Source organism: Camelus dromedarius, chromosome 9 (assembly GCF_036321535.1).
Source record: "Camelus dromedarius isolate mCamDro1 chromosome 9, mCamDro1.pat, whole genome shotgun sequence".
NCBI lineage: Eukaryota > Metazoa > Chordata > Mammalia > Artiodactyla > Camelidae > Camelus > Camelus dromedarius.
In genome coordinates, this window is record NC_087444.1 from 301,837 (window position 1) to 325,786 (window position 23,950).

At 47.9% G+C, this 23,950-nt stretch overlaps 2 protein-coding genes across 5 annotated transcripts in view; both read left to right on the plus strand.

The window, feature by feature from the left end:
- The window catches only part of LRRC8B (leucine rich repeat containing 8 VRAC subunit B), a 73,499-nt gene extending 71,099 nt beyond the window's left edge, over positions 1-2,400 (plus strand). For both annotated transcript variants that reach the window (XR_010382138.1, XR_010382139.1), the window contains exon 6: positions 909-2,400. The gene's annotated coding sequence lies outside the window, so the exon portion shown is untranslated. The remainder of the gene's footprint in view (positions 1-908) is intronic.
- Positions 2,401-20,125: 17,725 nt separating this feature from the next.
- The window catches only part of LRRC8C (leucine rich repeat containing 8 VRAC subunit C), a 68,328-nt gene continuing 64,503 nt past the window's right edge, over positions 20,126-23,950 (plus strand). For all 3 annotated transcript variants that reach the window (XM_064488676.1, XM_031457538.2, XM_031457539.2), the window contains exon 1: positions 20,126-20,354. The gene's annotated coding sequence lies outside the window, so the exon portion shown is untranslated. The remainder of the gene's footprint in view (positions 20,355-23,950) is intronic.

Below are 23,950 nucleotides of genomic sequence, written 5' to 3' on the forward strand. Positions count from 1 at the left end.
CTTCCTGACCGGAAACCAGCTCAGCCAGAACCACGGGCACTCGTGCGTCGGCCCTGAGCAACTTCTTTACCGGTTGCAGTCATGACTCCAAAACACAACACAGGCTGTGAAATACTGTCTTAAAGTCTAACTCTTCTTCCCCGAGACGCTCAGGCGCTGAGCTGTAACTGCTGACCTCACAGGATTTATCTGTGTGTCTGAACAGTCACACTTAAGTCACAGCAAAGTTCTCCCTTGCTTTCCACGCCTTGGGGCTGTTACCCTGCTTGTAATTCTGCGTCGTTCTGAAAGTTCAACTTCGCACTGCTCAGACTTAGCCCTCCACACCCCCTCACAGACGTCGCTGTCAGACGGACGTGCCGTTCTCGGCCTTCGGGCTGAAAGTCAGGGTACAGCACATCTGAAAATGTGTGGTTCAGAATGAGCCCTGAAGTGAAAAGCTCCCCCCAAACCACCGAGTAACATCCTGCTGTTGTCCTCATCAAATCTATGCCATCGCTCCTTCGGTTCAGCCTCCGTTTGGAATCAGCTGTCTGATGCCATTTCTTTGAACCGTTCGGAACAAGATGCAATCTCATTATGGTCAGCTGCACAGAGTGGACCTTTCAGAGCATAAAGGAACATCTGTCCTCCATCTGCAGCGCCCAAAACACGGGACTTCCACAATAGAGTACATTGTAGGACTCCAACGCTTTTAAAGGGCAAGACGTTCATTTCTGACGTTTCCATAAATACAGCTAACGGAACATGCTCATCTCACATACTGTTCTTCAAAGAGCATGTCAAAGGCCACTGGAGCAGAGCATTTGAACGTGATCTTTAGATTCAGCCAGACCTGGTTCGAATACTTGTTGTGTCATATACTAACTGTGTGTTCTTGGAAAGTGACTTAATCCTGGTCATTTTAGGTTTCCTCAGGGATGTGAACTGGAGTAAGTGTACACAGTCGGGAGATGATGTCTTCAGAGAGAACGGCACACGCTGGGGCGCTGGGTGAACGCCAGCTGCTGCTCCTGCTTTGCTGCTACTGATACTTGGGGCTGAGCGGTCTGACTCCTGACGCGGCTGAAAAGAGCAGGGGACTGGGATGGGAAGACCTGAGTTTGCACCCTACCACTGCCGCTTACTGGCTGTGTGACCTCGGGGAGGTCACCGAGACCTTCTCAGCTCAGCTTCCTCATCTGTCAAACAGGGAAACTGAAGACAGCTAACGTACAGGCAGCTTCCACGAGGGGCAAGTGAGGCGATCTGCATAAAGTTTCTCTGCCAGCTGCCAAACTCTGCATGCCTGTGTCGTTTTGTCATTGTTGGTGTTAAGGACTGAATGTCTGTGTCCCCCCAAAATGCATGTGTTGAAACCCTGACTCCCAGTGTGATGGCGTTAGGAGGCGGGGCTTTGGGGAGTAATTAGGGTTAGGTGGGGTCGTGAGGGCCGAGCCTCCTCGAAGGGGTTAGTGTCCGTATAAGAAGAGGACGGGTCTGGGGCTCTCTCCCTCTCCCTGTCTTGCAAAACATCAGCTGTCTGCAGGCAAGGAGGACGGTCGTCACCAAGAACTGGAGGGGCGACTTGTCGACCTTGGACTTGGAGCCTCTGGGACTGTGAGAAGCAAGTGTCTGTTGTGTGAGACCCCCGTCTGTGTATTCTGCTAGAGCAGCCCGAACTGACGGAGACAACAGTCGCTCCGGACCTGAAGAGCATGTCTGATTTTTTTTATAAAAATCTTGGTTATGTGCTCAGGTCCTTATGACTGATCTCCACTTAGCCCCTTAAGTGAGGCAGCACCGAGCGTAGAACGCCGTCTTCCCCAGCACAACGCTGTGTGCTGGTCTCAGGGCCGACCTCTGTGCACGTGTGAAGTCCCAGGTCTGCAGAGCTGCTGAGGCAGAGAAGGGTCGTCGACTGCGGTCCCCGCTCTGTGGGTGTTGTATCTGATGTTGCAATCGTCAGGGTTTTCAGATCTCACCTCCCCCTCCCCCCAGAGCATTTAGAACAACTGGCAATTCAGCCCCTCCCCACCGTCCTGGGTGCCTGATCCTTTCGTCCCCACCCCGAGGGTGGAGGTCGTTGGGCTTGGGACCTCGAAATCCTGCCTCCTCGACTTTCTAGCCGTGTTACCCTGGGCATGTCACTTAACTTTCCCACACATCCATTTCTCAGCTGCAAAATGGGAGGGAATAACTGGTTGGGAAATTTTAATAAGACAGCACATTTAAAATTCTCAGAGCCACATCCAGCACCGGGTCACTCCCCAGCTTTGCCCTCCGTCCCTGAGCACTCTTCTCATTCACCGCTTGCTTCTTTTCTTTAATAATAAACAACATAACATTTTAATTAATTAGTTTATACCTGTATATTTCTGGAAAAATCGTATTTTTAATAAAATGTGTTAAATATTCAGATTGATTGTTTTGCTGTGGAGATATCATTAAAACTGTGTTCTCAGGTTATAAAGTCCAGGATGAGAAGAGGGCCAGCAACCGGATTCTCTGCTGTGGATTAGCCAGACCCACGCTCTCTGGATGATAGAGCACAGTGTTGCCAACGAGCAGATTGAGAGATAAGAGCAAATACAAGCCGCGCAACCATTTACCTGACCTTTCTTTAAATAAGTGGCACAGAAACCTCACTGTTGTGAAACAGCAGCACTAAGACACACAGGAAACAAAGGCACTCTCTCCCGCAGCTCCTGACACAGGCGCGCACGCTGCTCGCTCCTCGCGCCTGGTTGCTGACAGCCCTCTGGGCCTTTGGTGAGACGATCACTAGCAGAGTCAACAGCGACTTGTGAGCCTGTGAGGAAGTGCCCCTGCGGAGACCCCAGCCAGCACTGTATCTCAACAAAAACAATAGATTCTATAGAATACATTTGAAAGCGTGTGTGTGTGTAAGCTCAGGGATCACAGAACATCTCTGGTGGATACACAAAAAGACAGTAACACTGTATACCCTTTTCTATGCACATCTTTTTGTACTTTCTTTTAATTTTGCATTATGTGCATGTATTGCCGATCTTAAAATTACTTTAAAAATGATAGTCATGTGGGAATGCTCTAGAAAGAGTTGTCCAATGCCTTGAAGGTTAGCAGGGACTCCACAACTTTCTAATACATGGACAAGGGGGATGGCGGTTCTTGAAAACCACTGTCTAATAACAGCCTGCTAACAGCTAGAAGAAGAGCTTCTAACGCTGTGGCCTCTCCGCTGTAGAGCACTTGTAACCGCTCTCCTCAAGGTTTGTAAAGTAGCCATTTGTCCCCAGTAATAGTAGAAATGTTGATGGAAAGCTTACTGTATCAGGCACTGTCGTATGCACATTTAACACGTCACCTCGAGTTAATTCTCACAACAGCCCTCTGAATTGAGTCATTATTCATATTTTAAATAGCAGAAAGTTGTGTCTCGGAGAGTTTCCTAACCAGCAAGTGAAAGGGCTGAGATTCAAATCTGTTAGTTTTAACTTTTCTTTTTCTTCTTATTATTTATTGGATAAACTTGACACATAACATTCTATAAATTTAAGATGCACATCAGATTAATTTTATATATTTATATATTGTAATGATTGCCATCGTAACGGCATTTATCTACTACATACTTACAGCTCAATATTACTGTCTGTATTCATTGCACTGAGCATCAGATCTGTGGCTAACCTCCTACTCGTTACAGGTTTGCACGCTTCAGTGCCATCAGTCTTATTCTGCACCCCACCCCCATCCCCTGGTAACCACCATTTTACTCTCTGGTATTTGTATGTTTGTTTATTTGTTTGTTCACACAGGTCAAATCTGTTGTAGGTTTATGACAAGGGGCATAGGACTGTTATAAGGATTAAGTGAATTAATACGTAGAAAGTGCTTAGAACCATATTGCTTGTGGTATTTCTCCCCTTTAAGTTCCAGTACTAACATTCTGGAGTTAGGGAGGAATTTTGTAAGTCAGAGACGTGATCAAGTCAGCAAAAGTACACGAAGTCATTTTTATGAGCTGAGGTAAGTTAAGGTCCCACCTATTCTGTGACTGAGAGCTCTACATTTTCCAGGATAGTTTTCCCTTTATTTTTATTTCCTGTCGATGCCGCTTCCTAGAAGATCTACTGCCATGAATTTGTGTTATTTGTGCTCCACTCCAGCATTTTTATGCTTTTTCATCACAGCAATTTCCACCATAAAACCAGAGAAAGCCAACGAGTTTAAGTGCGGCCTTTAGGGTGGCCGCCCTCACAAGCAGAGGTCTTGTTACTGGACGTTCCCCTCGTGCTCTGGGCTGAGTCTCTACCTGCGGGGAGTGAGAACAGGGGGAGCTGGCGCTTTGTGGGGCAATTTGCCGTTCCAAGTGGGTAAGGCATAAAGACGGCTTGAGATCCTATTTTCAGCGTGTTCAGGAATAGCCACCACCTAACTGCTTACCGTAGAAAGCAAAGGAACACATCAGGTCTGAGCCTGACTGACAAAACACACCACGTTTCTTCAGCCGGATGTCAGGCTTGCAGAATTATGATGCGAGAGACGGAGACCCCTCCGTCAGCAGGACCGCGCCGCCCGGTATGACAGCCGCCGGCAGCCTGGGGCCGCCTGTGGCCGCCAGGCTCTTGAAGTGGGACTAGTTCCAACTGAGGTGTTCTGCATGCTGGATTTCAAAGAATTAGTTAAAAACAATAAGACACACCAATATTTTTATATTGATTACATGTTGAAAGGATAAGTTTGAGTATTTGGGGTTAAGTAATATAATTAAAATCAATCTCATAGATTTCTTTTCTTTTTTAACATTTTTTAGTTGAGTTATAGTCAGTTTACAATGTTGTGTCATTTTCCAGTGTAGAGCACAATTTTTCAGTTACACATGAACGTACATATATTCACTGCCACATTTTTTTTCGCTGTGAGCTACCACAAGATCTTGTACATATTTCCCTGTGCTGTACAGTATAGTCTTGTTTATCTGTTCTGCATATGCCTGTCAGTATCTACAAATTTCGAGCTCCCAGTCTGTCCCTTCCCACCCCCCGCCCCCTTGGCAAGCACAAGTTTGCACATAGCTTTCTTTTCATTTTTTAAAATGTGGATCCTAGAAAGCTTAAAATACCCATGTGGCTGGCATTCTGTTTCGACTTGGCAGCACTGTTCTAGGTTGAAGTCTTAACTTTACCTCGACCTGACCCTTAAGCCTCCAGTACCTTAGAAATATCAGTATAGAAAGTGACTAAATCCAAATCTAGATGTAAGTAAGATTACTGTGCACAGACTACAAAGAGTAATAATACAGAGTTCTTGTCCTTAAGACAAAGAAAGCAAGCTAAAATTCATCGAGTCCCACTGTGAGCCAGGCCCTGGGCACCCTTGCCAGCTAGACATTGTAATTCCCACTGCACAGTTTAATTCCAGCTTCACAGCCGTCTCCTTTCGGGGCCCAGAAAGCTGCTGCAAACCGATATGTGCACAGACGTTCTCCTCCCGTGATCTCCTGACCCCCTTAGTCATAAACACCCTCTTTCCAACGCTAGCCGGTGTCCCAGTCCATCCGCGCTGCTGTAACACAACGCCGTAGGCTGGGTGGCCACGCTGAACTGCCTGCTGTTCCTCAAAGACAGCAGGTCACCTCCAGTTTCAGGGCCTCCTCCCCAGTTCTCTCCCTCCCATGTCCAGTATCCACGTGGCCCATTCTCACCTCTCTCGGCTGCTCCCTCTCTGGTGAGCGCTTCCTGGACCAGTGTTTTTTAAGTCTGTGATTTCCCTTCCCAGATACCCCCTTCCCCCGCTTGACTTTTCTCCATAACACTTGTCCCAGCTAACTCATATTCCTTCTACTCATTTGTTTTCTCGTTTACCTCCCCTAAACAGCATCTAAGCTCCACAAAGGTAGGGACCCCGTAATACTCACTGCTCTCTTCCCAGCTCTTAGAACAGGGCCCACCACAAAATAGATGTTCAATAAATGCTTGTTAAATGACTGAATGAAATTTTTCAGAGGAGGACAGAGGCACAGAGAAGCTCACTTAGCCTAAGGTCACAAGACTAGTCAGTGCAAGGGTCAGGGTTAGAATTCGGCCAGCACCCACCTGGTTCAGCAGCGAAAAGGGGGCCCCCATCCTACTGCCAGAGCGGCCTGCTGGGCTGGGCTGTGGGGGAGGCATGCACCGAGGTTCAAATGCAAATCCTGCTGGAAGGACTGAGCTGAAACAGAACCGAGTCTCTTGGCAGCACTGTTGACAGTCTCTGAGATTAAGGAAAGTAATTTGAAGGCGGAGGCTGAAGCTTGCCAGGTTTAAGACTGGCTTTAACTGTATTTCTTTCCGCTGTAGCTTTCTGGGATGATGAACGTACCATATGTCTGTATCTCCAGGTTCCCACACAAATTAGGAAACTAAAAATGCCCGATGATTAAAACAGATTTCTGCTTGTTTCCATGGGAAATCAACTGCTGTGAAACCTTAGGAAACAAGAGGGAGGCTGTGTTCATTCTGAGGTGTCGTCCAGGACCGGCTGCACTCAGCCTGCGGCCCAGGCTCCAGGCCTCAGGCCGTGCACAATTCTGGACAGATGACACACTGTCCTGGGCTGCCCACCCTGCTGGTGGCCAGGTGACACTGCCAAGATCAGCGTGTCTTGTCCAGCACCTTTGAGCCTTTGCCACCAGGGGACTGGACACTATACTCCAGGACCTCCAGTGCTAGACGCCTGGCCAACCACAGCAGGGAAGGCCCTTCACCAACGACAAATAGACACGTAACACTGCGGAGCCCCAGCCTCAGCCTCCCAGGGTGGTTTCAGCCTGTGTTGAGCCCACGAGTGGGTCTTCTGAGGGACAGAGGGAGGCACCCTCAAGGCTTCTGGCTGGCAGAGCCATAGCTGGCTATTTGCAGGAGGGCAGAGGTGATGCAGGGAAGAGGGGGAGCCCCGGGCAGCTGCACCGAGTGTCTCTAGGAGGCTGTGATGGTGACTTGTCCCCGCCTGCCCCAGAATTGGCACCAATTTGCCTAAAAGAATGCTGAGAGAAAAGGCTACAAAAAACTCTCAGCCTTGCCTTGCCGGTGGCAGTCTGTTACCTGTCGGGGGAATCTGGCCCTGGGGCCTGGGCTGGGGCTGGTTAACCCACAGCCAGCACTCTCCCTGCCACCGAGCCAGGCGAGGGTGAAAAGATGACCCTTCTGTGTTCCCAACCCAGAGTGTAACTCAGGCGTGCCAGGGAGAGGCCCGAAGCTGGAACCTCAGCACTAAAGTTGAGTGTAGAGTTTAAATTTGGATGCAGATGGCCCCGAAGGCTAACGCTTGTCCTCTAACTTACTAGCCGGGAGACCTCAGGGAGCTGAGAGCCACAGCGGGAGAGTCTGTAATGTGGAGACAAGGCCGCCTCCTCAGGGGGGTTACCAGGATGAAGCAAGCACTCACACCAAGCCTGTAGGCAGCAGGTGCTCAGTGCCCGCGGCTTCTCTCCTCTCCCTCTCTTGCTATGTTTTACTACCAAAATTGGAAACGGATAGCTTGGTGAGCAGCAAAGAGGCAATGCCCTCCCTCCTCCCATAGCCACTACTACCAGCAGTCTCAGCTCAGCTCTTCCCAGAATCGTTACTGGGGATGCAGACAGCATAGAGGACTCCAAATCCTTGCACATAACCTACGCACTTGCTTGTGACTCGTCAGCCAGAACTGGTTGCCTTGCCCAGGTGGAATGTTTCTCAGAGACACTAGGTGGAAAAGGACACTTTTTTTTGTCTTCTGCCAAAATAAACCATTGGTAGGACCTCTTGGAATTAAGACCATAGATCACCATACATTCAAATTGCCCTGCGCTAAGCTAGTCACAATACTCTGACTCCTCTCGTCTGTAAATGACTCACAGGCATGATTTCTCACTATGAGGCCATCCTAGCAGGTTCCATGTAAGCCAGGTTAGAGGAGACAGGGTTGCTATTCTGTGGCCCTGGAGAGGCTTTTAATAAATCAATCTTTCCATTACAGCTGATATACAAAGTCATGCTCTGGTGGCTTGATCCATTTCTGTAGATTCCAGTAACAGCATCTTAATACCGTCAGCTCTGTTTCTACCCAAGCCAGCTCTGACACTGACTACCCAGGGCAGCAAGGCTGCACAGGTTGAGGGCAAAGTCCCACACAGGACTGCCCTCACCTCAAATGCTGCCACGAGTCTTGGGAGATCCCCAGGCCAACCACGCTTCTGCCAACTGGCTACAACTTTGGGGGTTCCATGACTCCCTCAGGTTTGAAAATTCACTAGAATGACTCAAAGAGCTCAAGAAAGTGCTCAACTAATGATCATGGTTTTATTAAAAAGGATGCAACTTGGGGGGAAGGTCATAGCTCAAGTGGTAGAGTGCCTGCTTAGCGTGCATGAGGTCCTGGGTTCAATCCCCAGCACCTCCTCCAAAAATAAATAAGTAAACCTAATTACCTCCCCCCACCAAGAAAAAAAGAAGAAGAAGAAGAAGAAGAAGAAGAAGAAGAAGAAGGAGAAGGAGAAGGAGAAGGAGAAGGAGAAGGAGAAGGAGAAGAAGAAGAAACTCAAGAGCAGCTACATGAGGTGCCGAGGAGGAAGTCTAGGAGAGAACATAGAACTTCAGGGCCCTCTCCCTCCGGAGTTGGGGGGTGTCATAGTCAGGGTGTGTCACAACATAGACACGATTGAGCGAATCGTTGGCCTCATGATTGAACTCAATCTCTAGGAACCCCCAATCCCAGAGGTCAGGCTGGCCCAAACTTTCAACACACTAAACACATGGTCAGTCTCTCTGATGTCCAGCCCTCATCCTGAAACTGTCTAGAGGCCCAGGTGGTCGCCTCATCAACTTAACAAGGGCACTCCATCACTCAGGAAATTCCAAATTTCAGGAGCAGGGACAACACCAAGTATATTCTTTATTGTACCACAGCCTCTTATTATTTACAAACTGCCAGTGCTCTGAGCTTGAGTTTTTTCCTTTGGGCACTGAGGAGTTACTCAAAGCAAGTTGTAATTATCATGTATTGAGCAGCTACTGCAGGCCAGCCATTCCTAAAATAAGAGCTGAGAGCAGTACTTTTGGACAATAAGATAGGTAATTGCAAGGCGGGTGGGGTCTGGCTGAGACTGGGAAAGAGGCAGAGTCACTGTGCAGCCACAGAGTGACGAGCGCTGCACTGGGCTGAAGTGGAAACGCCAAGGGAGGAGCTGAAATTTGGAAGGAAGACTTCAACTTATTTAAAGTTCTGTCTCTGTTATGAAACACCACACAATGGGTCAAGAAAACTGCTTGAGGCTTCAAACTGCTTTCTAAAGATTTCCAGGTAATGTTGACAGAGTGACTTCTTGGTGATTGACAGAATTTTGTAGCCTAAACATTAAAAACTCAACTAACATTAAAGATCTTAATGTTTTACCTCTCGAACAGCTTCAGGATCCCCGTCCTGATCTTTAATGCCATATTCCCTTTTGTTCTTCTGAACAAAAAAATGTTGCCTTCCCTTTTCTTCAAATGGAAGACCTGTTTCTGCTTATTGAAATGAATATTGTCAGTTTTTACCTTTCAGATAGCCTTTTGAATGTGTTCATTTTTGAGTACAAGAAGAAGAAGAAGAAGAAGAAGAAGGGCTTCCCTCCCCTAGGTTGCAAATCCATGAAGTGGGTGGGGCAGGGATGCTGGGATGGGCCCTGTGTAAATCACATGTAAAAGAGAACATCATTGTGTTAAAACTAGCTATTTCTTTCAGCATGCAGATTTCAGCAAACAGTAAAAGTTACATTTCAGACTTCTCAGTGTGTACTCCTTTTTCCACATTAGTAATTAAAACAGTGAGTCACTCATATCTGCAGAAGTTCTGCAATATGATAGATATTTTAGACCAGAATTTTTCAAAAAAATAATTTCATGGGTGTAAATTTGGGGGAAAAGAGAAATGATTATTTTAATGTATCATGGGTGATACATTAAATTGGAAATAGAAATGAAATAGTAAAAAATATATACAGTGTACCCAGGCAATAAGCATTACTATGTTTACTGTAAAAAATGTATTATATATCAAGCTACAAGATGTTAACTTTTAAGAAAATTGGCAACTGGCAACTCTTCATGTTTTCAATACACTCAAAAAAAAAAACTTGAAGGAAAGTCTGCTCCTTCGACATTATATTAAAATAATTAAGTTAACAAGTCATTTTTGAACCTCAGCTGTATGGGAAACAGAAAAAAATGTAAAGTGTCAAAAAAGAGAGGAGATAATTAGCTGTTAAATATTAATGAAAATGAACATTCATTGCTCGTCCGCAGTGCGTCGGGTGCTGTGCTGGTCTCATCACACCCACACTCCACAGCAGGGACCGTCACAGCCTCACTCGCCTGCAGAGGCACTGAAGCTCAGAGAGCGTAAGCAGTTTACCCAAATTCCCACAGCTATGGAAGATAAGAAGATGACTAATTACTGTAAGAGTTTACAGAGAAGAAAGTGTTAAAAAAGAGTTATAGAGAATTTGACTAGGACATTTAAAGACTGACGGAATTTGGAGGAGAATGGAGAGACGAGAAAAGGGAAGTGAGAGAACGCAGAAGGCAGTGTGAAGACATGTACAACATCAAGGTGGTGGTACAGAGTCACACAGCCGATGACGGCACCTGCCAGTGTGTCCCCTTCAGAGCAAACAAATGCAACACTCACGAAAGTGATTTTGCCAAAAAGCCACTGGGTCCGTAGGTGTTCAGTTATACGAGTTACAGAAGCATGCAGCGCAGGTCGAAATCCAGATAAATCCCAATCGTTTCAGTGAAGGCATTGCACTACTCCTGTGCAGCTCCCTGAGGTCTTGCAGAGATCAGGAGATGGGGCCATCCTTGTGCTGGGGGAAGTCATCGAGAAGACATGGCCAGTGAATTGACATGCAAGCTAAACTCTGGGGACTGGAGGCTCCCCACCTACTCCCCTGTCCTTGGAACGTGCATTCCACTGGTGTCACCTCCTCCCAGAAGCTTTAGATAAAGAATAAAACCTGGAGGTGACAATGTGGAGATGAGACCATCTAGACTGTGTACATGACCAAACCCACTTAAAGCATCTATGTAAACTTTTAGGATTCTGGCAGGCAGGTGTGGACATCTACTTGTCCTGCGTCTTCCCAAGACGAGCCTTGGAAATAGATTCCCGTATTAAACCTGCCGCCTACCAATCTGGAGTGGTCTGCCTCTTTCTTCAGCCTCTCCCTGCCCTCTGAGTACGGGGACCAGTTTCAGATTACACCTGGGACGCTCCCGATGAGGTTTGACAACCATCAACTTGCTTCTTTTAAACCTCTAGATTCAGTCCAGATTTGAGAAGCAGAAACTTCTTCCAGTCCTTGGCAGAAAGAGCAAAATACTCACCAATCTCCACAGAGGTTGTTCAGCAAAGCCCATGATGACGCCCTCATTTTCTCGTGCACGTGGTGGTCAGGGTTCAGACACGCATCACGCTCTCGCAGCTGGATTCGTGCCATGTCCTCTCTCTCCAAAAGCCAGAACACTGAGCAGATCCAACATGCAGAGAGTTTTACATGAAACCTTCCTACCACTCATTTTCAGAAATCATTTTGGGGTCTCAGAGGCTGGCCAGCAATCTGCAAATGCTGCATATTACATGGTTTCCTTGTCGTTCTAAGCAGTAGTCAGCCAAGATATTTAAAATTCCTCTCCCCTTAAAGCACTCAGAAGTCCCCTGCTCTCCCCTACTCACCTCCGTGCTCCTTGGGAGTTCAGATGGGAAAAGCTGCTGGTCTGACCTCAGGAAAAGCATTGTGATGTGATTGTTAGCCTGGGCAGGGTCACAATGTGCCCTTCTGGGGACTGTGGCAATTGTGGGCGACTGGAAGATGGTAGCAGCGTCCCTCCTGATCATGAAAAATTAAATCTTGCCCAAGTAAGGCATAGCAACCTTTAAAATACTGCTGTTCTCTTCCTTCTCTGGATACAGACTGACAGACACTCGGCATCTACTGTGTTTACTTTAGATTATTAAAAGATTTTTCAAATACATCTTACGTTTGGAGTTTGAGATACATCAAAACTTTGTGTGGAACTTTTCAAAGGGGCTTAATTGGAGTGTCTCCCTACTCAAAATGGGCTACACAGTATCTTCTTTCTCAGCATGCAGTGATGATGGACATAATTCACCCGTAATGGTCCTGAAATATGTTCACTGTAGAGAAATGAAGAACAAGACACTATATCTGGGAAGATAATCCAGAGTCAAAACACCAAAGAGGCGAGGAAATGGATGTTTATTTCCCTTAAGCATTCCAGAAAAAAAAGATCACAGTTTCTAGCAGTTTAAAAAATTCAGACGTTATAAGGCAGACAGGGAGTAGGAGAGTGTGGTAAGACTGCAGGTTTGGAGCCAGATACCTTGATTCCGCCGGCTCTGCCATTTACTAGCAGCATGGCCTTGGGCAAGTCACATTAGTTACCTGTGCCCCAGGCTCCCTGTCTGTGAAATGGGGACAATGATAGTACCTACTTCCCAGTGTTACATGGGTTAAATGAAATAATACATGGAAAATCCTTTCAACTCTGCCTGGCAGAGAGCACTCAACGAACATTAACTTACTGCTGTATTTGTGGCGTTCAAATCACTATAGCAAGTTGTCAGACAGCCTCTTAAAATTTCCAGACCAGGTTGCTCCCAGACCAATTATTATTGTATTCTAAAGTCCCTGAAAACCTTTCAATAAGAAAATGTTTCTTTCAAAGCAATTGATCAAAGGTATCATTACAGAAAGCGTAATTGTGAGTTTCGGTTTAGCCAATGAAACCGACAGTTAATACGAAATGTCGTCAGATCGGCTGCAAACAGACTGTTGTCAGGAGCATTTCACAAGCTAGAGGATCATGCTGACATTCAAGAAATCCGGACGTCTTCAGTTTCCTAAATGCGATCACAGTTGTTTTCATGTTACGTTAAAATGATTCTCCCTCTGGCTACATGAAGCAACTCACCTTATGTGAACTCCAGCCTTTTACTCTGTCTACACTCCTTTTGGAAGAAGTCAGCGTAGCCAGCTCAGAAGTACCCGCCCCTCCCCCAGCACACACGTTCCATTCTTTACTGTAAGATGGTACTCGCTGTTCACTGAGGATTAACCCTTAAGTTCCTTTAAAATAACAAGATAGAACGTAAAATACTTTCTAGTCATTTTAATGAGATGTTACCATGCTGGACAGACGCGTATGGTGACTGTCTTTGAATTCCATAGTCAGAGCACATTGCTCCCATTAGCCCTTGACCGATGTTCCCCAGGAACAGGAACGGAAGGCTGTACGTGGTACAACAGGCCCAGAGAGGCCAAGAATTCATAGCAGAGTACATTCACAAGACCAGGGCGGGAGCACAGCTGAGGATACAAAGTCACTCTTCCAATGCCAGCTCACAGGGAGGAAAAAGCCAGTTACTGTCAAGGACTGTGAGACGTCTGAGACTTTATTCTTTGCAAGAGAAAAAATCAGCCGGCCACAGTTTCGTGGATGCTGTTAGACGACATGAAACTCCTGGATCAGAGTTAAAAAGCCCATTGCTCTCAGTAACAGCAGTGGCCAGAGCGTCAGCGTTTCTTCATGTCAGGTCCTCAAGCGCCATCAGATCGACAGCAGATTGTGTTACAGGAGGGGAGCGTGAGCTCAGAGAACGGGAGCCTGTGACGACAAGAGTGTCTCTCTGTCCTTTGCTCTGGAGGGAAATACTGTCTTTATTGTACTGGACAGAGGTATGCTTGTCCTTTGCTCCAGAGAGAGATACAACCTGTATCTCCAAAGGCTGCTCACTATACAAATATCTTCGAAAGTCTAGTCTGAAAGAAAGGGTGGTCAGTGTCTTGCTCACAAGATGTGCAGAAATACCAGAGACCTCTGGAGCGGTGTCTCTATCCTGTGCTGTCCCACTGAGTGCTCAGAACGGATGAGTTTGTCTTATACCAGCTTCAACTATTTCTAGAAGGATGCCTAGAGGCTAACAGAAATGTGTAAAGGCAAAGTAGTATTCCTCAGTGTAGAGACAAGGCTAACTGTTACCAGTGAGAATGGGCACTCTGTCTTATTAAAGACGACAGGCACTCTGTCGTGGCTGTTTTTAAGGAAAATGCCTGCAGATTGCACCTATCAAGAGGGCTTCCCTTGGCAGGCATTCATTAAATTAATTAATAGGGCCTGTAACTCCCTTCTCTTTCCAAGGGGGGAAAATCTTATGAAGGCTCTAAATCTTCAACTCTAGAATAAGAATTCAAATATTCTATTCTAAGAGATTTTATTCTCCTTGGAATGTTGATAGATGTGCCAAAGGAAATAGTTCCATGGGAAATGATGTTAGAGAAATGCTAGGTTCAGCAAAGTTAACAAGTATTTTTAAGGTAGGACTTCTCAGAACCCTAAGCATGTCAATATGCATTGTGAATCTCCAAGAGGGATACAGTACTCCCCCTAATGACTCTGACCACAGATCCCTGTCTCCCAGGGTTATCAAAGGTAGTGAACTACAGAACGCTACTTGGAAAGGCCTCAGTGGAGGGAAGGCTTTATCTCGCTGGCAGTGGATGGTGGAAGAGAAAGATGCTCAGGAAGACGTTGTCTGCCAGCTCCAGACGCATTTCCCATAACAGCAGCGATGGGTGCCTTCCTGCACCTTTGATTACCTGTTGGTGACTATATCCATTACTGGCAAATCTAGAGAGGAAAAATATGTATCGTTTAAGATCAATGTGAAAAGTTTTAGCACTGAACAAGTCCTAAGAAATCACCTGTTCCAACCCCTTCATTTCAGATAAGGAGACTGAGGATCCAAAGATACAAAGAGGCTTGTCCCAAGTCGCCAAGTTAGTCAACAGCAGAACTGCACCCGGAGTCCAGGCCTTATTAATCCCAATGTGTGCTCTTTTCACTACCAGCAATGAAAGTGAGTCTTAATGAGCATTCGCATTGACACTGAGAAGGCAAACCAGGCTTTCTTGTTGCTTTTTCCCCAGAGAGGTAAACAACATGAGTTTATTCAGGAAATTAACAAATGAGCTCCAAAAAGGCTCAAGAAAAAGTATCTTGTGTCAGTGCGGGAGGCAGTGTCAGAAGAGAGCGGCTAGGCACGGTTCTAGCATTTTCTAAGTATACAGAGCACTGTCCAGCAGACTTTCCCAGAGAGAGAGCCACGTGTATGTGAGCGACAAGCGCGTCTTCAGTGTCACTACCTAATAAGGTTTCTTGAGCCACGGAGCTTCATGCCTCAGTGAGAGAGCATTTCTTAGTCAAAGGTAAGGAGTAATTCCTTAGGCCTGAAATCAGGTGCTTTGTCAGGGCTGATGCCACTGAAATTTGAAGGAAGGCAATGTCAAACTGTGATCTGAGCTGTTCTAAGGCACATTCTATATGCATAATGTGATATGGTGTTAAGACTGAAAATGTTGAGTCCTGGGGGGAAAAACGAGTTACCTTCCTTAGAAGGTAAATCTTAATGTATTTCTTTTTAATAAATAAGGAAGCTCTAAACCTCTTAAGAGTGTTTCATTATCTTTAGAATAATCTACTTCATGGCTAGAGCCAGTCATTTGTAGACTTAATTAATGAGTTAACGCGTGGAAAGTTCCTAGGTCAGTGGCTGTAAGCGCTCAATAAATGGTAGCAAGCAAACGAAATGTAGTAACAGTCACACCAGTGGTGTTTAGGCGCAGAAGGTCGCTCCTGAGAACGCCACACGCATGTTTCACTTTGAGTTTATACTACGCATCTACCACGTGAAAGTCACTTAGTAATCATTGGTCCATTTATACAGAGTTCTAAGAACAAGGCTCTTGGCCTGGTATATTTCATTTTGCCTAAAATCAGAGCCATAGACACTTCATGATCTTTCATTAAGTTTGCTTTCAGTCATAACAGACTTTTCAATTAAAGAGCAAGCTGTAAAGTCACCCCAGGAAGGCACATGTCGGGCATGAGTATACTATTGGGAAAAGCACAAATGAATGCAATTTCAGAAACTACTGAAAAAGGACATCATCAACCTAACTGAGGATACTTGAAGGATACAATTTAAAAACAAAGATTCCTTTCCCATGTGACTGAGTAGTGGTTAGGCCTGAGATGCTCTGAAATAGACTCACCCGGGTCCAAACCCTGACTCTGCCACTCTTCGGTCAGGGGACCTTTAGTTAGTTCCTGGACTACGGCGTGCCTCAGCTTTCTCCTCTGCCACTAGGAGAGAGTAACACTGCCTGCTAGCGGATGGCGGTGGCGACCAGTTGAGACCATCCATCTAAAGCTCATGCGTACGTAGCTCGTAGCACGTACCCAGCAAGTGCTGTTCATTGTTGTTATTTCCAAGGAATATCTCAGAATTTCTGTCTTTTGTGTGTATGTGTTGAGGGAGATGTATAAACTATACAGGACTGATTTTAGAATAACTTGACCCAAAGTTTTCTAGAAACCTATTTTTAAGTCCTCAGCACCACTACCCTCTCCTCTGGCACAGATCTTACTGCCACTTCAGGGTCAAGACCACATGTGACCAAATTGCCTCTTGGGCAACTTCCTGCTCACAGCGCATTTTCTAGGGAAGGTTTCCCCTGTCCTAGTATTTTTAATGGCACAGAGTCGAGACTTTCAAAACTGTTGCTCAAGGTGGATTTTATCTTGCAGCTATTAATTCAGAAAATGCTAATGGTTGCAACAGTGTTAAGAGCTGACACTTGAAACAACGTTTCCCATTAGCTCAGGATCCTTCCCACAAAGCCCAGAAACGGTCTGGGGAGCGGATGTGCACAGGGTGGGGAGAGAATGCCGGGCAAAATCCTGCTGGCGGTTCTAGTTTAGAGTTTAGATTCTACTTTCACTATTACTGGGCAGGATCAACTGACATCACATACAAAACAAAACAAGTATAGCAGGTTGGTCTTAAAGAATAAGCCCAGCATTGAGAAATCAAGGTTTACGCAGACACATATGCATAATACATGATTTTAGCGTAAACTATGAGCAATGGGGTTCAGGTCTTAGCGCCTACAGTTTAATACAAATTATACTGAAATTCAAAACCAGTACAAGAAATTGAAACATTTTAAAACTCATTCTTTCAAAATTTAATGCCAGGCTCTGTGCCGGGTGCTGATGTAGAAATGACTAAAGATGCAGAAGTGAAGCAAACGCACAGGGATAAGTGGCATGCTAAGTGCTGAAACAGAGCTTTGGAAAAACAGTGCTGCGGGAGCACAAGGAAGAGAGGGTCACATTTGCCTGGAGCCTGCAGAGCCCCACAGAGAAGGCGACTTCTGAAATAAGCCTTAAAGGAATGGTATAGGCTGGACTTTTCTCCTGTAACTAACTAGATCCTGTGATATAATCACCATTTGCACACCCGCCCCCAAAGGGGTTGCAGAAATTCTGTCTAAGCCTCCCTAGAACCTTAACAAAGAAGGTACTGCTATTCCGACAGATGGATGGGGAGCTCAGGGTTCAAAGAGCAAGAAACTCCGCGTCATGCAGCTAGTGAGCGGCGAGCCCAGAATTTGAGCCCAGATCTACATCATTCCAAATTTCTTGCCGAGGTCAGGCGTGGCCCAGAAAGACCTACTCCTGCTCCTTGTTGTCAGCCAGCACATGGATAACTTGTAACTGTGTGGAGTCTAAGTGTGGGAACTCACCCTGGAAGCCATCCAGAACGCCAAACTTCGGCCTAAAGAACTGGGTACTGAGTGAAAGATCACGATGGTGGCTCCGGCCCAAGGCGCCCTCGCCTTTCTCTTAACTTCGACCACATTTAGTTCAAAACAGTTTATATGCTTCAAGCGCATGACAGATCCCCTCTCCCACGGTCCATCAATACCTTGAATCAGGCAATAAGCCTCATTCCTCTTTGAGACCCTCGGGGTCCAGCATTCACAGAAGCTGGCTGATTGATTGCTGATTTACCTCGTGCTTTACAGAAGGCTTGGTGAGCGTGCGTCTTGATTTCAGTTAGGTTGACTGAGGTGAGGTGACTAGACTTGAGGCTTACATTCTGTACAATAAGCAAAGGAGTCCTAAGCAGGGTGACATAGTGATTTTCAGACTTGCGCCTCTCAGACTTAAGTGTGCGTGGGACTCATCAGACTGCAAGCAGAACTGTCCAGTTCACCCTGCTACAAAGCAGGCACAGAGCAGACAAAAGTATTGCAATTTAAGCAGCCGTGGGGGGCGGGGTGGGGAGGGACTCAACCTGCAGGGATTCAGATCCATTTCCAAACCTCATTGCTGTTCCTGGTCCTTTTGTTCTCAAGTCAATGAACAGTAGTAGCAGGCACGACAGCTCCCATTTCCTGAGCACTTGTAACGTGCTTGGCCCTGTTCTTGGTGGTGTAAGAGCTTATTTGATTCTCACAGCACCCTGTCGTTTAATACTCATATTGCTGATGGGGAAAAAAAGTAGCCGTAACTTCCTTACACTTACACAGGAAGAGCGGGGATTATGCCCGGCTCACCTGAGTCCAAGCTCTCGGATCATGGTTCCCTGACAGCGGGTAGTGAGGAAGCATTTCAGGGATGCCGAAGCTTGAGGCGAGGATGCCAAGGGCACACGGAGGATGGAGGTGCACTCAGACAGCACCTGGAGAAGAGGGCCCTTCACAGGACGTGTGTACCCGTCGTACTCGCCTCACTGAGTGTTTACATCCAGGAAAGGTACTTAGGGCTGGAGCTTACCTTAGGTACTACCTGGTGGCTTGCAAGGTACTTGCATTTTTTAGCAAATTGCTAGACAGCCTCTGCCTTTTCCCCAGGAACTTTCCCACCTACTGTCCAGAAGGAAGATCCTACCCTAGATGTGGCTGGTGGTAGGCTCATCTCCTAAGGCCCAAGAGGATTTCGGGTAGTCTTCTGGGCCTCAGCAACAGCACTGGAATTGGAAAAAGGGTAGTGGTTTGTGGGAGGAACATGGGAAAAATCAGGTAAAAGCCCAAGAGAACAGCTTTTGGACAAATTTTCATTTTGGCTTGGAAATAAAAATGGGGTAAAGGAGACGCCTGCTTTCCTAAGGCTTTCTGTGTAAAAACAAACCAGCTCGTGAAAGACAGTTGTCTACGTTGCTCTACTGGCATACACCCATCTTGTCCTGACTTCCAGGACAGAGCAACAGTTTAATTTGGGGTGCTCCTAAAAGAGTTAATATCGGTAAGCAATCCCAAAAGACCCCATATTACTTAGTTATCTTGTCTGTATACTTTTCCACTGGGCAGAAGATTTTCCATACCGATTACTGTCAGCTTTCAAGAAGGCAGAGTTCACTTTTTCATCCTGAAATTGGGTAGGGAAATCGGAGAAGACAAGCATGGTTCAGATCAACTTTTAAAAAGGTGGGGGAAGCCCTCTCCCGTACTCTTTAAACAACAGGTGGCTTTGACGTGCACGGTCACCTCCTTCACGCACAGTACGAAACTGCACGCGGAGCACTCAATTTCAGCACCCCCGGGCCTGCTGCCGAGAGATCCAGGAGCCGGGCTGTCGGGGTCCGGGAACGCCGGGGTTCCTGCGGGAGAGCAGGCTCGGGTGTCAGGGGGCTCGTGGGCTTTGTGGTCCAGGAACACTGGCTTTTGGCTTTGCCTTCCGAGTTCCTCAGTGTGCCCCACCACCCCCTCCCACCCTTCTGTTCCTAAGTGGGAGGAGGAATGATAACGGAGGGGTTTTCTCCATCCCGACTCCGGTCCTCGCGAGGAGTTCCCAGAAGGGCTATTTTTGGTGGCGGCTGCTCCCCGCTCCAGGGGAGGAGCCGCGGTCGCGCAGCGGCGCCGGGCGCGGGGAAGCCTCGGCCTCTCCGCGCGCCGCTGGGGATGGGGGCAGGTACCGGGCCCAGCCGCCTCCCCGCGCAGAGGCCGCCAGGTGGGCGTCTCGCTGGCGGGGGCGGCCCCGCCGGGGAGCGGCGGGAGGTCTCCCTCCTCGCCCTGAAGGAAGCCCCCGGCGGCGGGCGGCGGGCGGCGGCCGCGGCGCGGGGTGGTCTCCGCAGGGGAGGAAGTTCCCGGGCCCGGCGGCCTGCGTCACAGCGGGCCGGCGGGCGGCGCGGCGACCCCGGGGCCGGGCGCTGGGCGGCGCTGGCGGCCGCTGGCCGGGCTGCGCGCGGGGCGGCGCTGGAGGCGGCTCCGTCCGCGACCGGGGAGGCGGAGGGGAGGAGGGCTGCGGGGCCGGGGCGTTAGCTGCGTCCCGGCTCGGAGCCCGCGAAGAGGACTAGGAGGAGGGGGCCGCCGTGGCCGCGGCCGCAGTGCTCCGGCAGCGACGAGCCATGAGCAGCGGCCCCGCGGGCGACCCCGCTGTCGCTGGCCGCCGCTGAGCGCGGCCGGGGGACAGCTCGCCGCTCCCCAGCAGCCTCCGCTGCCGGCACCCTCGCGCCCGGAGGTAAGGGCGGGGACCGCGCAGGGATGGGGCGGAGAGGGGCGGCCCGCCGAGGACCCAGGGCTCGGTCCGCTAGGTGCGCCGGAGCCGAGACTCGCCCCGCCTCGTTCGCGCCCCTGCCTTCTCCCGGCTTTCGGGCAGGCGGAACGTGGTCCCGGGAGCCATCCGCTGCTGGGGCTCGGGGACCCGCCAACCCTACCCAACCCACCCCACGCCACGCCAGCCCCAGCGTCGGGCGAGGGTCCCCAGTCTGGCGCCAAGCGCAGCGCGGCGGGTTCTGCGGACTTGGAGAGGAGGTGGTGGATGGGACCAGGCGGAAACGGGGCCACTCTGGGGGCGATGGCCGTTCTTTCCGACCTTAAAGCCCCCCGAGACCCCAGGGCCTGCCCCTTCTGGTCTGCTCTCCCCTTGCCGCCCCCGAGCCCCTGAAGTTGGCACTTGTGGGGAGAGAAAGGAATTGGAAGGTCTCCGAAGAGGGCGGTATGTGCTCCCTGGCAGGACCCGAGGGGAGAGAGGGTTTCGCCGGATCGCGCGGGCCCCACGGCCAGGTGCCCAGGCCGGCCGCTGAGGCCAGGACCGCTGCCTCGGACCCGAACGCGGCCGCGCCGGCCTTTCCCTTTCCGGCTGGCTCTCAGCAACGAGCTGGTTAGGGATGCAGTTAGCAGCTCAGGAGCCTTGGGATGTGCTCTGCGGGCGCTGACTCCTTTCTCTTCGCCCTCGGCCGGGTCTTCCCTCCCCCACCCCACGCCCGCCAGGGTACATCCATTCCGGCCGCTTCGAGACCTCGCCCGTGCCCAGCGTCTAGTGCTCAGACGCTACCCACATCCCAGGACAGAATTTCAGAGGCTTAGGGCCAAACTTCGCTTTTAAATTCTTTTTAAGCTTGTGAAACTCCCAACAAACCAGTTAGGAAGCACTTTCAAGTGCCCATCCTCCTTAAAGTAAAAAAGAAAATAAGAACCAATCACCCCGTGTGGGAGGCCGGCGCTGGGCGGAGGGAGGCTTGAATGACTGTTTCTTGCAGCTTCTGGGGGAGGAACAGGTGAAGGGAATGGCAGTCGCACACTTCTTCCAGGCCCTCCATAGTGTAGGAGATGCAGCCGCGTTTCCGGGCAGGTGTGTGGTGGGTTCCTAAGGCTGCGCGAGGCTTCTTCACGGACAGGTCATTAAGATGCCATCCAGGTGAAAGAGGAGGACAAGTGGTCACCTCTTGGGTGGCACAACACTGAAAAATCGCCAGAGGAAATTAGCTTTATATGTTTTCCCATTACCTTTCTTTATTGTTTTAATGATTTATGTAAACCCCAAATGTAAGCTGAACTTCACAAAATTTGCTCAGGTTCATAAACCGTGTGTGGGGTATGTGGACACAGGTAACAGATTAGACGTATACAACTCTCATCTGGATATTTGCATTTCTGTGACTTGCTTCAATAGGGACGACCAGGGATGTAACCCTGATTTGCTTTCCTTGAGTGATTAAATACTCTCTTTAGGTCAGTTTGTTCGCTTTTGAGGGAGAGGTGGGGAGCAGCTTTGCAAAGATGGATACCTCTGTGGTTCACGTAACAGACTGACCACAGATAAGGCCCACTGACCCAACCATCAGATCAGAGATAGCGAGCATGTTTAACAGCTTTCTTTTTAATGAAATTATCAAAGCGGTTGTTAATGATACTAATTTCTTATTTTTCAGATTGACTAGGCACGTAATGGAATGCTTTTTTAGAAGGGAATGCTTTAAATTAAAAAAAAATTTAGGAACTGTAAGAGAAAAGAATGAATGATTTTTCACTTATATGACATTTATCTTTTAAAAACAATACAAATTCACAATATTTTAAACTCCAAAGTATCAAATTTTTATCAAATTGTTATGGTTTTTTAATAGTCTGTAGTATTTTTAAGTTGTAGTTACCAATAACTTTATAATAAGGCCCAGGTTTAAAGAGAAATAGGGTAGAAACTCATCCTTATTTTGCCAAGCATTGTGTTAATAATTTAACGTGTTGCGTCACTATAAAACAGTCTTGTTGCTCTAGGGGCCTCACGCACATTATCTCAGAATCTGACAACAGCCCCTGAAGGTAGATGGCCAGCCGTTCACACTCATGGAAGAGGGAGGCTCAAAGTTTTGTGACGTACCCAAGACGGTGCAGCTAAGTTAGTGCCCCTTTGGCCTTAATCACTTACTTTTCTGTCATCCAGAGTTGCTTCTTTTTTCTTTCCTACATAAATTTTTTGTTAACTTGTCACGACAGTATGAGGAAATGGAGGTCAAGGAAGTAAAGTCGCCCGGCTAGGGTTTCCATGTGACGAGTAAACAGCAGGATTCAAATTTGGAGTCAGCGCCATCTGCTTCCCAAACCCCCATTCTTCCCGCTGAGCTCTATTAAATTACTGATTCAGGGCTTAACCAAATGAACATTTCACTTGTGCCCATCAGCGGCCCTCACCCGCACGACGCCGCCGCCTCGCGGGCTGCAGCACACTCTCCCAAAGACCTGATGCTCAGTGCCTGGAGCACTGGCTGTATCTCCAGGGCTGGGTCGCTCATGAAAGCATATTGCAACCAAGGAGGTGACATCGCTGTGCGGGTATCTTTGAATTCCCTTCATTTCTCTTAAAATATAAGTCATTCTAGATTGGCACGGGGTAACTGCACAGTACAAGTGCCAACTAACTGAACTTCTCTGAGCCCCACTCTCTTTGTGTGTATCGTGTGTGTATCAATGAAGCCCTCCCAGCCGGACTGTCGTGTGGGTTAAGTGCAGCGACGAGGACAGCTCCTGTCGCCTGGGAGGTGCTTCATAGACGGCAGGACCACTGTATTCTAGCACTGGTGAAGTTTCTGCTTCATTTTACGTTTGTTTCTTAACCCTTTTACTTGTTTATTTATTTTTAGGGTTTGCTTTTGGGGGGAGATGAGGTTTATTTGTTCATGTGCTCATTGTAACGGAGGCACCGTGCATGCTACGCGCACACTCTGTCCCTGAGATGTGCCCCCTTCGTTTTATATCTGTGTGTTTTACACACATGCAGCCATTAGTCAGCGCTGTCAGTGATTCACTCTTTATACAAAGGTCTTATCTGGTTTTAGCATCTTTAATGTGTGAATCACTTTTTTTTTTTATGGTCTTGACTTAAAAGCATTTATTCACCTTATGTAGTGTTTCCTTTGTTCCACTCTGCACATTGTTTAGAATATTATTAGCCATATTTCAATGGGTTGGAATTTGTATTTTTTGGCAAAGACGCTTTCCTGTTTTCTGCCTCTCCTGATAGCTCAGCCTTGCTTATCACTCAGAGCACCATGACAATCCAGGTATCTCCCCACCACACACCTCCCCCTTAACTGAGCCTCCACCAGCTGGAATTCTGCCTCTCCTTCAAGGCCCAGTCTAAATGCTACCTCCTTCCTGAGCCCATAGACCTTCCCTTTAAAATTATTGTCGGTTCACTTATAATTCAAACAACATGTACCCCTAATACTTTTATTTATTTATTTATTTTTTACTTTTTCCGTTATTTGCTCAGGTAATATTCTACAATAGACTGTAAACTCTTTGAGGACAGGGACATTTTTCTATTTCTTCATA